The 10,735-nt window shown below is 32.9% G+C and overlaps 1 protein-coding gene across 1 annotated transcript in view; it reads left to right on the forward strand.

Annotated features, from left to right (window-relative positions):
* Positions 1-10,735, forward strand: part of LOC106688504 (uncharacterized) — a 21,480-nt gene that overhangs the window by 746 nt on the left and 9,999 nt on the right. The gene's annotated exons all lie outside the window — the stretch shown is intronic.

Consider the following 10,735-nt stretch of genomic DNA (forward strand, 5'->3'; position numbering starts at 1 on the left):
TTTATAATGGAAGGAGTGATATCTGGTTCGGGCTAGATCGGTTACATAGGGAACATTAAGGTCTTTATATAAGATTTTATTTATGACAAAGTAAGGAGCATTGAGGATTTTACGAAGGATTTTGGATGGTAAGGATTGAATACGAGAGGAATTCGAAGGTTTAGTGGAGCCCCAAAGCTGAATACCATATGTCCAGATTGGCCTTATTACAGTCATGTAGATCAGTCTTTTGTAATGTGTTGGAAGTTTAGACCGTTTGTCTAGTAAGTGTTGTAATCGACGTGCAGTTTCCTGTCTTTTCAGTCTTGTGTGAGGATTCCAGGTTAATCGTTTCTCCAAATGTAGTCCATCCTATAAAGTTAAAATTTTTAAAAGTGATTCTCACTATGCAATAGATTTTGGAATAAGGATTTAAAAAAAATTTCTAAACTAAGTGCCTTCTAAAAAAATATATCTAATACCTAATCAATAATGAAATAATTTTCGAATTATACATCTCCTGAAACATATAAAAGATAGGGAACTTCTCTACAATAAAAAACTAAAATCATCTAAATCGGGCTAGTATCAGCATGGATTAAACTATCGCATATTTTAAAAATATTCTATCCCGGTTTCCATAGAAACGAGTTATCTTTATCTTAATACATAAAAGATAAAGATATAATACATAAACTACTCACTTAATGAAATATTAGAATTCTCTAGTCTCCAGTATATTTTTTATTGTATAAACAGTCTCCGTTTAATGTTGTCTAGTTTTAAGTCTCTCCGAAGGTACATCGGTGACCAATTTCTGCCAAGTACTATTAAAAATCAAAGCGAATTTGAAGTTGTATAGCATAAAAAAAAATCAATTGGTCCCTGCCATTAAAAAGTTAATTAATAAAAAAGAGGTATTAAAATAATTTTTTAAAAATACTATAAAATAACCCTTTATCTTCCTTCAGATGCTTTCAGCCCTTACGGAGTGTTATATCCATTAGGTATTTTAAAAATTAATGTAAAAAGAATTTAAGACAAAATGATAATTAAAATTCTGTTATTTTATGATTTTTTTGTGACCCCCTTCCTGTTTCGGGAGTTATCTACTGGTAACCACCCTATTCTAACCATAGTGGGAGGTCCTGCTTTCATTTTGTGTGACCGTCACAAAAATAAAATTCAACCCCCTAGGCCGGATTTGAACCGGCGCCGCTACTGCCAATCGCTAGTTAAAGTTGGCGCTTTGACTCGCTTGGCTATGAACCCTATTTTATTATTTATTCGAAAAATAGTTTGTAAACAAACAAATTAAATAAGAGCGATTTTAATGAAAGATTTTATATATAAACTTAAGCAGCGGTTACCAAAGGTGCCCCAAACGTATGTCTGGTCTGCAGCAAGAAAATTCCACTTTCTCAAAATATTGCAAATATAATGTGCGTTTTAGCCTTTATCTTGCACTGTTTTTTCTTCTATACTACATATTAAATCTCTCTAACGATATGCCAAAATTTTAATTTTATTTTTATTTAAACAACCGCGTTTTATTTAAACGTTCGAATAAGATATTCCACAGGAAATACAATGTATTTATTATTTATGAAATTGTGTAGAAGTGTTGTGCACTAAATGTGATCATGCAGACACTTTATGTTAGAAAAGTTTCTATGTAAAATTAGAACATAACTAGGGCAAGATATAATAATAAAATTATTTATTTATTTGCTTATGGGGCAACCCCCGTACGAATAGAATTAGTCTGTGAAATTCATGAAATAGATAATCAATTGTAGTAATTTTAAAGAAATTATGAGTTAAAGATCGTTTATATAAACTAATAACAAACAATATACCCAAGCTGGGCTATCCACATTCGTTAGAATAAAACAATAAACGTCACTTCATATTTAATAATATTTAAAAAAAAATAAAAACTATACCTTCTATTGGGATGATACGCCTCCAGCTCTAAGCAAAAGGTTTTTCTTTACATATATAAAAAACCGTTTAAGGTCCAATCCTTAGGATACAGACACAAATTCATACAACTGATTTCGGCTAACAATATAGTAGTTTCGGCATGTATCGGAATCGGTTCTCATGATACGCGGGGAAATTTGACAAGGACAAAATATAATTTGATGGATAATTACCTAGGAAACTAAAGAAAAAATATTAGGAAAGTTTTCTAAAAGTTCTCAGAGTCCTAATAATAAAGTATGAATTATACTTGAGAAGTTATAGTAACATTTTCGTGAAAAGCGACTTAATATAAATGGCACTTAATATCACTGTTTTTACACTTTTTACTTTCACTTACCTATACATGGAATATATAGTAAGGGAAAGTATTGCGATCTTGCAAAATTTCGAACTCGAGTTATCGTCGTTAATACACCTCTAGCGATCCCTTTAGTCGAGGTAATCAACTCTAGGAAAATGATTTGGCTGTATGTGGTCAGCTAATCCAAAGACGATAAGTCGTACGTAGCTGAAATTATATATCTAAGGCGGATAAATGTCTGGGGCTTCACAGCAACTTTTTCGATAAAATCGACAGACCGAAAGTGCCACTACATAGAATCAACTTTTCAAATATTTTCGATTTTCTCGAAAAAAATGGCTATAACTATTTTTATTAAACTCGGTATGGCAGTGTACAATTAAGTTTTATTTAACATCGAATAGACATATTCTCAATTAAATAATCTGACGATACTTAAATGCAAATTTTTTAAACATTCTTCCCCGTACTTTAAATTTTTTTAATTTAAAATAAATAACGACCTCATACTTTTAAATGTAATAAAAAATAGATAAATATAAACTGTGGAAGTATTTGATGAATAGCTACAGGGCATAAGTGGCAAAATGACATTTTTTTTTTTATTTAATCGTATTTACAACTGTATTTACATAAAAATACATCTAGAAATTTTGATGTAAGATCACAATGATATGATACAAGTATGTAGAAAAATTGCCGATTGGTAGTACTCTAATAATATATGTACTTTAAAAGGTCTCGAGGCCAACTTCTTTTCAGGCACCTCGGAGGATTGTCAGGAATGGAAAAGGAAGCAAGCTTAGAAACTAGTGGGTTTGGGTAGTTAGGGAGTTTATAATGAATGGATTGATATCTGTTTCGGGATAGATCGGTTAAATATGGAACATTAAGGTCTTTATGGATGATTTTATTTGTGATAAAGTAAGGAGCATTGAGGGTTTTACAAAGAATTTTGGATCGTTGAAGGTTTAATGGAGTTTTATGGCCATAATAATTTATCAATATCTGTTCTGAAACGAGTGAAGATTAATTTTTCAGCTCAAAGTAAGGTGCCAAGTGACTTCTGTGATTATATTTAAGATTTATTAAATCTCGTTAATATATTTCTATTATGGCTGCAAGCAGTTGAACGTTGATTAAAAGGCATTTCAAAAATTCGTTGGTCTGTTCAGTTAGGAAATGGTTTTCTCAAAACCATAATCCTTAAGAAGTCATCTATAGGTAAGTTTTTCGTATAAAAGATTGAAATAGTATGTACTTTTTTAAGTTTTGATACATTATGCAACTTAGTGATAAAGAAAAAAATAGATTTTTACTTTTCAATTCATTTTACTTTTTGCTCTTACTGGCTGAATTTTTGTAATATTACGTTACAATTTTTTATATTTTTTTTTATTTCGGCCTACCATAATGGGAGATTATAGCAACTTTTTCCCCAAATCGACTTAACCCTCTGCATGGATCATCTCCTACATATCAGTTAAAAGGAACACCGGCCTGTCCGTCTGGGAGAGCAATTTTTTCTATTTAAACTTTAAAATCAGTTTTAATGAAAAGGTTTGACTAAAGGAAGATTTTATGCGCCATATATTTTATTAAAGCAATTCTTTGACAAAAATATTATTGTTTTATACAAAACAGATGAAAATTGGTAACTATAGCTTACATCATAAAAAATTCAAATAATATAAAGTAAAATTGAGGAACATTTAAAAGATTACCTATTATTATAGAAAATTTTTATACAAAACATTTTACTAATTACAATTTGGAAACACATTCATTACATATTTTCATGGAGCATTCTAGACAATTAGGGATATTACAATGAACACATTTGTAATTTGTTTTCCCCTCCTTTTGGCATAGACTGTGGGTTCGGGCTTGTTCCTGTGACGTTCCTGGATCCATTCCTGGACTATTCCAGAATCAATGGATATTAAACAATTTTTTATATTTGTTTTGAGAGTATCAGGTAAATTCACCATTTTCAACCGTTGGCAAAGATGTTTTTTTTGTTGGTGACAATCCAAGTTCTGATATTATCAGTGGTCATCTTCTGGTTTTACGATTACCTGTTGGTGAAATTGTAGGTTCCTCATCACACGAAAGTTCGCTATGAGAGGAATGTTCTGACCTTTCTTCTTCATCTTCACTAGGGACATAGGAATCTTCAGAGTCCAGTTCAACATCCGATTCTTCTTCAGAATCAACAGCTAATGCCATGTCTATAATTCTCCTGGTACGAGAAGAAACGTTCTTCGGTGCACCACTCATAACTATGACCTTTGAAGATATTTTAAGGACTAGTTAAAGAAATGAATTAAAAATAATGCCATAATATACAAAAAAAGGAATACTGGTATACAAACAAGTAAATGAACAGAATAAAGTTTGAGTTAATGTTATGATAAATGTATATTTAAAATGTTCATATGCTTCTACTGTGAAATTGGCATTATGTCATATATACCATAGTGCACTGAGATATGCATATGTATAAAAGAAGTGAATAAAAAGTATAAAATAAAGTCCTGAAAAGAGTGATTTTTAACAAATCAAATCCTTTGGAATTTAAGTTGTAGGATTAAAACTAATTATTTATATCTAACGTAAGCTCTTTGTTTTTTTATTTATTTAAGTATTTCGACCACTAGGGCCATTTACACTAGATTTACAAAGTTAGTAGATTACAATTCACATATTCACAAAGTTTAAAATTACAAATTTACAATTACAGTTACAATTTACATTTTACAAAATTACAATTAAAATTGACGCAGTGAGTAAATTACTATATTAAATTATGCATCCACTTATACATTCTGGAATCAGAGTTAGACTATGTGTGATCATAAATATTAATTATTTTTAAAAAGTGAAAAAGTTTTGTTATTGTTGTGGGATCTTCTCTCAACATCTCCTGTAAATCTGAAGAGAACCGGTGTGGTTCGTGAGCAATACATTCAGTGAGAATGTGCCTAACGGTGAGATCGTTTCCGCAGTAGTGGCACATCGGTGCATTTTCTTTTTTCATGAGACGGCCCTGGGTGAGGCGAGTATGGCTTATACGAAGACGGGTTAATACAACATTTCTCTGTAGCAGATTTAAGTTTCTGGTTGGACGTTTCACTGTCTGTTGGACCATTCTTAACTTGTCTCTCATGATGAACCATTATTCTTGACACTCTTACCATCCGATTTGTTTGATCCAAGAAATAACATCTTTGCATATTGATGATGTTACGACTTGACCTGTCTTTATAGTTAGTCTGCCTTTTCATTCCCGGTTATCCCACAATGACCTGCTAGCCATAAAACAAGACTCTACAACCCATGTTGTTCAAAGTTTTCGAATGCTGCTTCAACTCTATTAGGGTGTGTTGGAAAAAAAATATATATAGCAAATTAGGCTCCAACTGCTTAAATTATTTAATGAGATTTACAACTGTACAAATAATAAATACAATAAGTAAATATGTTGTATGTTTTATTTATACTTGAAAATCTTAGGAAGGAACCACCCAATGGTGGTACTTCAAAAATTGATTTAAATTAGAAGGTCCCGTAGCCATCTTCTTTTCAGACGCCTCGTAGGATTATCAGTGATTGTTAAGGATGAGAGATTAAGAATTAATGGGTTAGGATGGGTAAGGAGTTTGGAATGAAAAGGCGCAAATCTGTTTTAGTCCAAATCTGCAACGAATGGGATGTTAAGATCTTTGTGGATGAGTTTATTTGTAATGTTATAAGGAACATCAAGGATTTGAGATTGTAAGGGATGCGGAAGGAATTCGATGGTTTAGTGAAGCTCCAAAGCTCAACTCCATTCGTAGTATTATAAACTCATATTTAGAGAACAAATATAAAGAATTAAAATCAAATATTACTACTGTTTTGTGTAGTAAAATTATAATTATAACGTGCCTATAAAAATTATTATGGAGCCACATGTTCAAAAATCCGCCAGGTCTATTTTATTGAGGAATATGTCGTCTAGGTTTCTAAATTTCGTGTAGAAATTATTTTCGTAAATCGTATCCTGTAACGTGCAAAAGTTGTCCAATTCGTTTCGAAGGGCGGTTCTGTATTTGAAAAAGAAGATAAGATCTGAAGGATTGTATTCCATAACTGAGGTAGTCTTGGGTGTATGTTCATGTAGCGTGGTCAGTCCACAGGAATATCATTTATGTGTTGGTGTTATATAGCTGGACTGTATATTCATAAATACTAGGGGGAGGGTGCCATATGCCACTAAGATTTCCACGTAACCCAGCACTACCTAGAGTGTAAGCGGATAATTAGACGCCAAGAGGGCGAACGGGAGTGGGGGTGGGCTCTTGAGGGTAGAAGGAGCATCCTCTTCTTCTTGGTACCATGGCTAATTCTTGGCCAACTAAATATGTCTGGCTAGGGAGTCAGCATCGAGCGTGGTACACGGAGCAGCAGAGAATGGCCTTTCTCCGTTGAGCAGCAGCGACACGCCATCTATCAGGTGACCCACGACACATGGGGCAAACAGCGAGCACCCAGTCACAAGTAAGATCTTCCCTTCCAACCCAAATGGCGACCCTCATCACATCTCACCTATAGACCACTTTTTCCCCATATCAAAATTATTACTTACCAAACTAACCTTATTGTATTATTTTCGTCCTCCCCCTTTTACCAGTTAATTTATTTCAATATATTCAATTTTCTCAATATCACTTAAAATTTAAGGAAAGTTAAGTCAAAACATAACGTGTCGTGTATTTCAAGAAGAAATGAGGTATCTGTTGGAGTGTCAAGAGATTCATCCAAACAGTAGTCAGTGTTATCTGAAGTGTAGGCTGCCGGCTGAGCTTCTTCGTAGGTGAGCGACGACATTGCTTCGGAGAAGGACATTCCGAATCATTTGCCTATCAAATGCTTTTCAGAATTAAAAAAGGTCGTCTACTTCGGGGTTAGGTGTATGATCGGCAGGTGATGCTGGGGAGCTATTAAACTGTAAATACGACATATTTTTAAATTAATATATGTAATAATAGAAAAATAATATATACAACGCCCTCCACCTTGCCTAATAAATCCAAAAATATGTCGCACTTACCGATGTGGAACGAGAGAAAGAGACTGGTGTCCAGACTTAAACTTGGAATACCGTATTAAGCTACCAAACAATCTGTTTATAGGGCCGAAGACGACGGGGGCAATGCCCGGTCAGAAGGGCCTACCGGTAAAACAGGTTCCTCCGGCGACGACACCATGCCCTACCCTTAGCATATGGGTTCACAATAGCTGGTGTTGTAATCCCGCCGAAGGAGCCTGAGTCTATTTTCTTTTATTATGTCTATCGTTATTATTTTATTTTTTTTATTCTTTCTTTTTCTTCATCGAATTAATTTTTCATTATATAAGTTTTGTTAATATATTTTTTCGATTACATCACAATCACTTTTTTTTTCTTTGCTATTTATAACTGTCAGTTAATAATACTATTGTAATAGATAGGGTTGTATTTTGCAGATGACTAGTACACTAGGCCGATCAGGCAATAAAAAAAAATTCAAAATAAATCAAAGTTGTAAAAACAAAAAAAAAAAAATGAAAACCCTAAACTTTAAACATTTGGGCACATTTCAAGTAAATAATATTCGCTATTAACGGTAATCAGGGGCGACGGTGTCAGCCTGTTAACGCACTTGTCTACCGACCCAAACTTTGCACTGCAATGTTGCAACTTCGAGCCCGGCTATACCCGAGAAGCCTTCCCCCGGGCACTTGTGAGGCCCGTTAGCCAATGGGTGGTACTCACAAAATAGGTGTGAGAGTGAAGAACCCACCCTATGAAAACCTCGTCAAGAGACACGCGATGTATTTCCTCAGTACATCGGGTGAGGCCTTGGACCTCCACTGTCTGTTGTGCCAGAAGAAGAAGAAGATTAAAGGTAATTATTGGATTGAATGATCCAACTCTTAGAATCGGGTATAAATGTCTGAAAATTTTACTTTTAATCAATGAAATAATGTTTCCATACTGTATCAATTCTAAATACGAGGATATTAATTATTATCCGTAATTATAAAACTTTATAATTATGAGAGATAGTTGACCGTGGATGATAAATGAGGAGAAGATGGTTGGGGGTGCGGTCAATGAAACACAAATAAGTATGACTAACTTATTTTAATGTTCCGACGTTTCGGCTAGAGTTTCTAGCCTTCTTCAGGGCTAAAAACAAAACAAGATAACAACCACAGTAAGTATAGAAAAATAAAAAATATAAAAGAAAGTATAAACAAAATAATTTTACACATACAATGAATAGTTTTACAAAATAGAATTAATAAAATTAAGTGATGAGAGAAACGGGAAATAAAATGTAGACATAGGTAATTGAAAAAGCGGGTACAATAACTTACTTAAGGAAATGAAATAAAATTAAAGTTATATAATGCAAAGAAGTATGAACATATTAGTTATTATTAATTTAAAATTTAAATATGAAAAGAAAATGAAAATTGAGAGGAAGAAAATATATGTAACAATAATATATGATAAAGAGGCAAATTGATAAAGGAAATGGATAAAAGTGGAGAAAATAAGGGGAAAGAGTAAAATAAAGAAAGGGGAAAGAAAACAAAAAGAAGAATGAAAACCAACCTGTTCGCTGAAAGGTTGCGCGCCTAATGGTCGCAGCGCAAAACTGGTCAAACTTAGAACTAAAAAAGCCGTTACAGCAATGACTAAGTGTTATTTATAAAGAAAACGTTACGGGAGGGTGAAAATAAATTTTTTTTAAATTTTTCTATTTTTATTTTCACCCTCCCGTAACGTTTTCTTTATAAATAACACTTAGTCATTGCTGTAACGGCTTTTTTCTTTTTTTTTTCAGACGATGTCCTTCTTGGAGCGTAACACTTGTACGATCTTTTTTTTTTCAATCCATTCGCAGACACTGTTGTGGTAAAACACTGTTTTCGTACTGTACATAAAGTCTTAGAATTACTCCCCTGATACCCCTTCCGACCATAAAAAAACGGATCACTGAACTCTTCTTTGGTGCAAATAATGAAAGCGGAGCCATGATTAACAGCAGGACAACAATAACGAAACTAACCAAGCCGCTCGAAACTTCGATAGACACAACAACAAATAAACAAATCATGCGCCATCAACGCAAAAACTACAGTGCTACCTACAAAAATAAAAATATAACTAAATTGGGAATAAATATTAAATTATCCGTGACACATTTTTTAAATGTTAAAGGTTTTTCGAAACCGATTCGTACAGTTGGAACTATATAACTACGTTAAAGATACATTAGCTTCGAAAATAAAATGTTTTTGACATACTATCAGAAAAGTTAACACTGATATAATTCAATAGAGCATAGAATGGAAGCGAGAGTTGTGCATCTAGGGTTAAGAAACGGAGGGCGGAACTTCTTGGTAGCATTACGTCCCGCTTAAGGGTTTCTAGTATATATTCAATCAATAAATCACGAAAATATAATATGAGCTGTTAAATGCAAAACTGTTGTAAGTCAAACCACTTATAGTTCTGATCTGTTTAAAAACTGAATGTATTCATAAAGGAATAATTAATTTTTCTTTTAAAACTAATCAGTCACAAGCATATCCATTTTTTTTAAAAGGAGATTTATCTTACCCTCCAAAAGAGGTATTTTTTTTCTTATTCTCCTTTTATTATTTCCTGAATCAAACAATAAATAAGTAAAATATAAATATTTATACTTCAATACGTAGATTCTTCTATTGCCTGAAGGGCAGTTTAAGAAAGGTGGTGGGATCCTCTGAGTACAGAGTGGGTCTTAATTGCCACCTGCGGGGTCATGAGTGATGAGGGACCTCTCTCCTGGTTATGATTGCCTGTTCGGCCTTAAACTGAGTCTGAACCCCTTCTCAAAAGTGTTTTATTTATTCAGACATAAATGTTAATGAATGTTGAACATGATTTTTTTTTTCTTACCTCCTGGAACAAAGAATGTGGCATTTACAAATATATATATACATATACCGGCTATTTCTATAAATAATGTTCTATAAAGGACATGAAGATAATTCACACAATAAATATTTATTTATGAAAATTAATTGTGTTGAGAACAGAACGACTCAACGCTTTTTTTTAATTTTATTTTAAAAATATTTTTAAAAAATACTCCAGTCTGATACCTATTAATTGAATATAAAAAACTAACAATATTATTATCTCTCTTTTTATAAGTAAAAAACCTTTAGATGTGGTGATGTAAATGAGGTAGGGTCAGACAAAAATGAAACGCTTCCCTTTCTCAAAATAGATATATCATTTCATTAAAAGATATTTCTTACGATTAAATTCTAACTTCTATTTCTGACATAATGAAATCGACACCAAATGCTTGAACCTAAGATGTTTTACTTTTAAGGCGCGTTATTCCTCTCTCTCTCTCTCTCTCTCTCTCTCTCTCT

This window comes from Halyomorpha halys, unplaced genomic scaffold, assembly GCF_000696795.3.
Source record: "Halyomorpha halys isolate HHAL.00 unplaced genomic scaffold, Hhal_1.1 Scaffold1144.1, whole genome shotgun sequence".
Classification (NCBI taxonomy): Eukaryota; Metazoa; Arthropoda; class Insecta; order Hemiptera; family Pentatomidae; genus Halyomorpha; species Halyomorpha halys.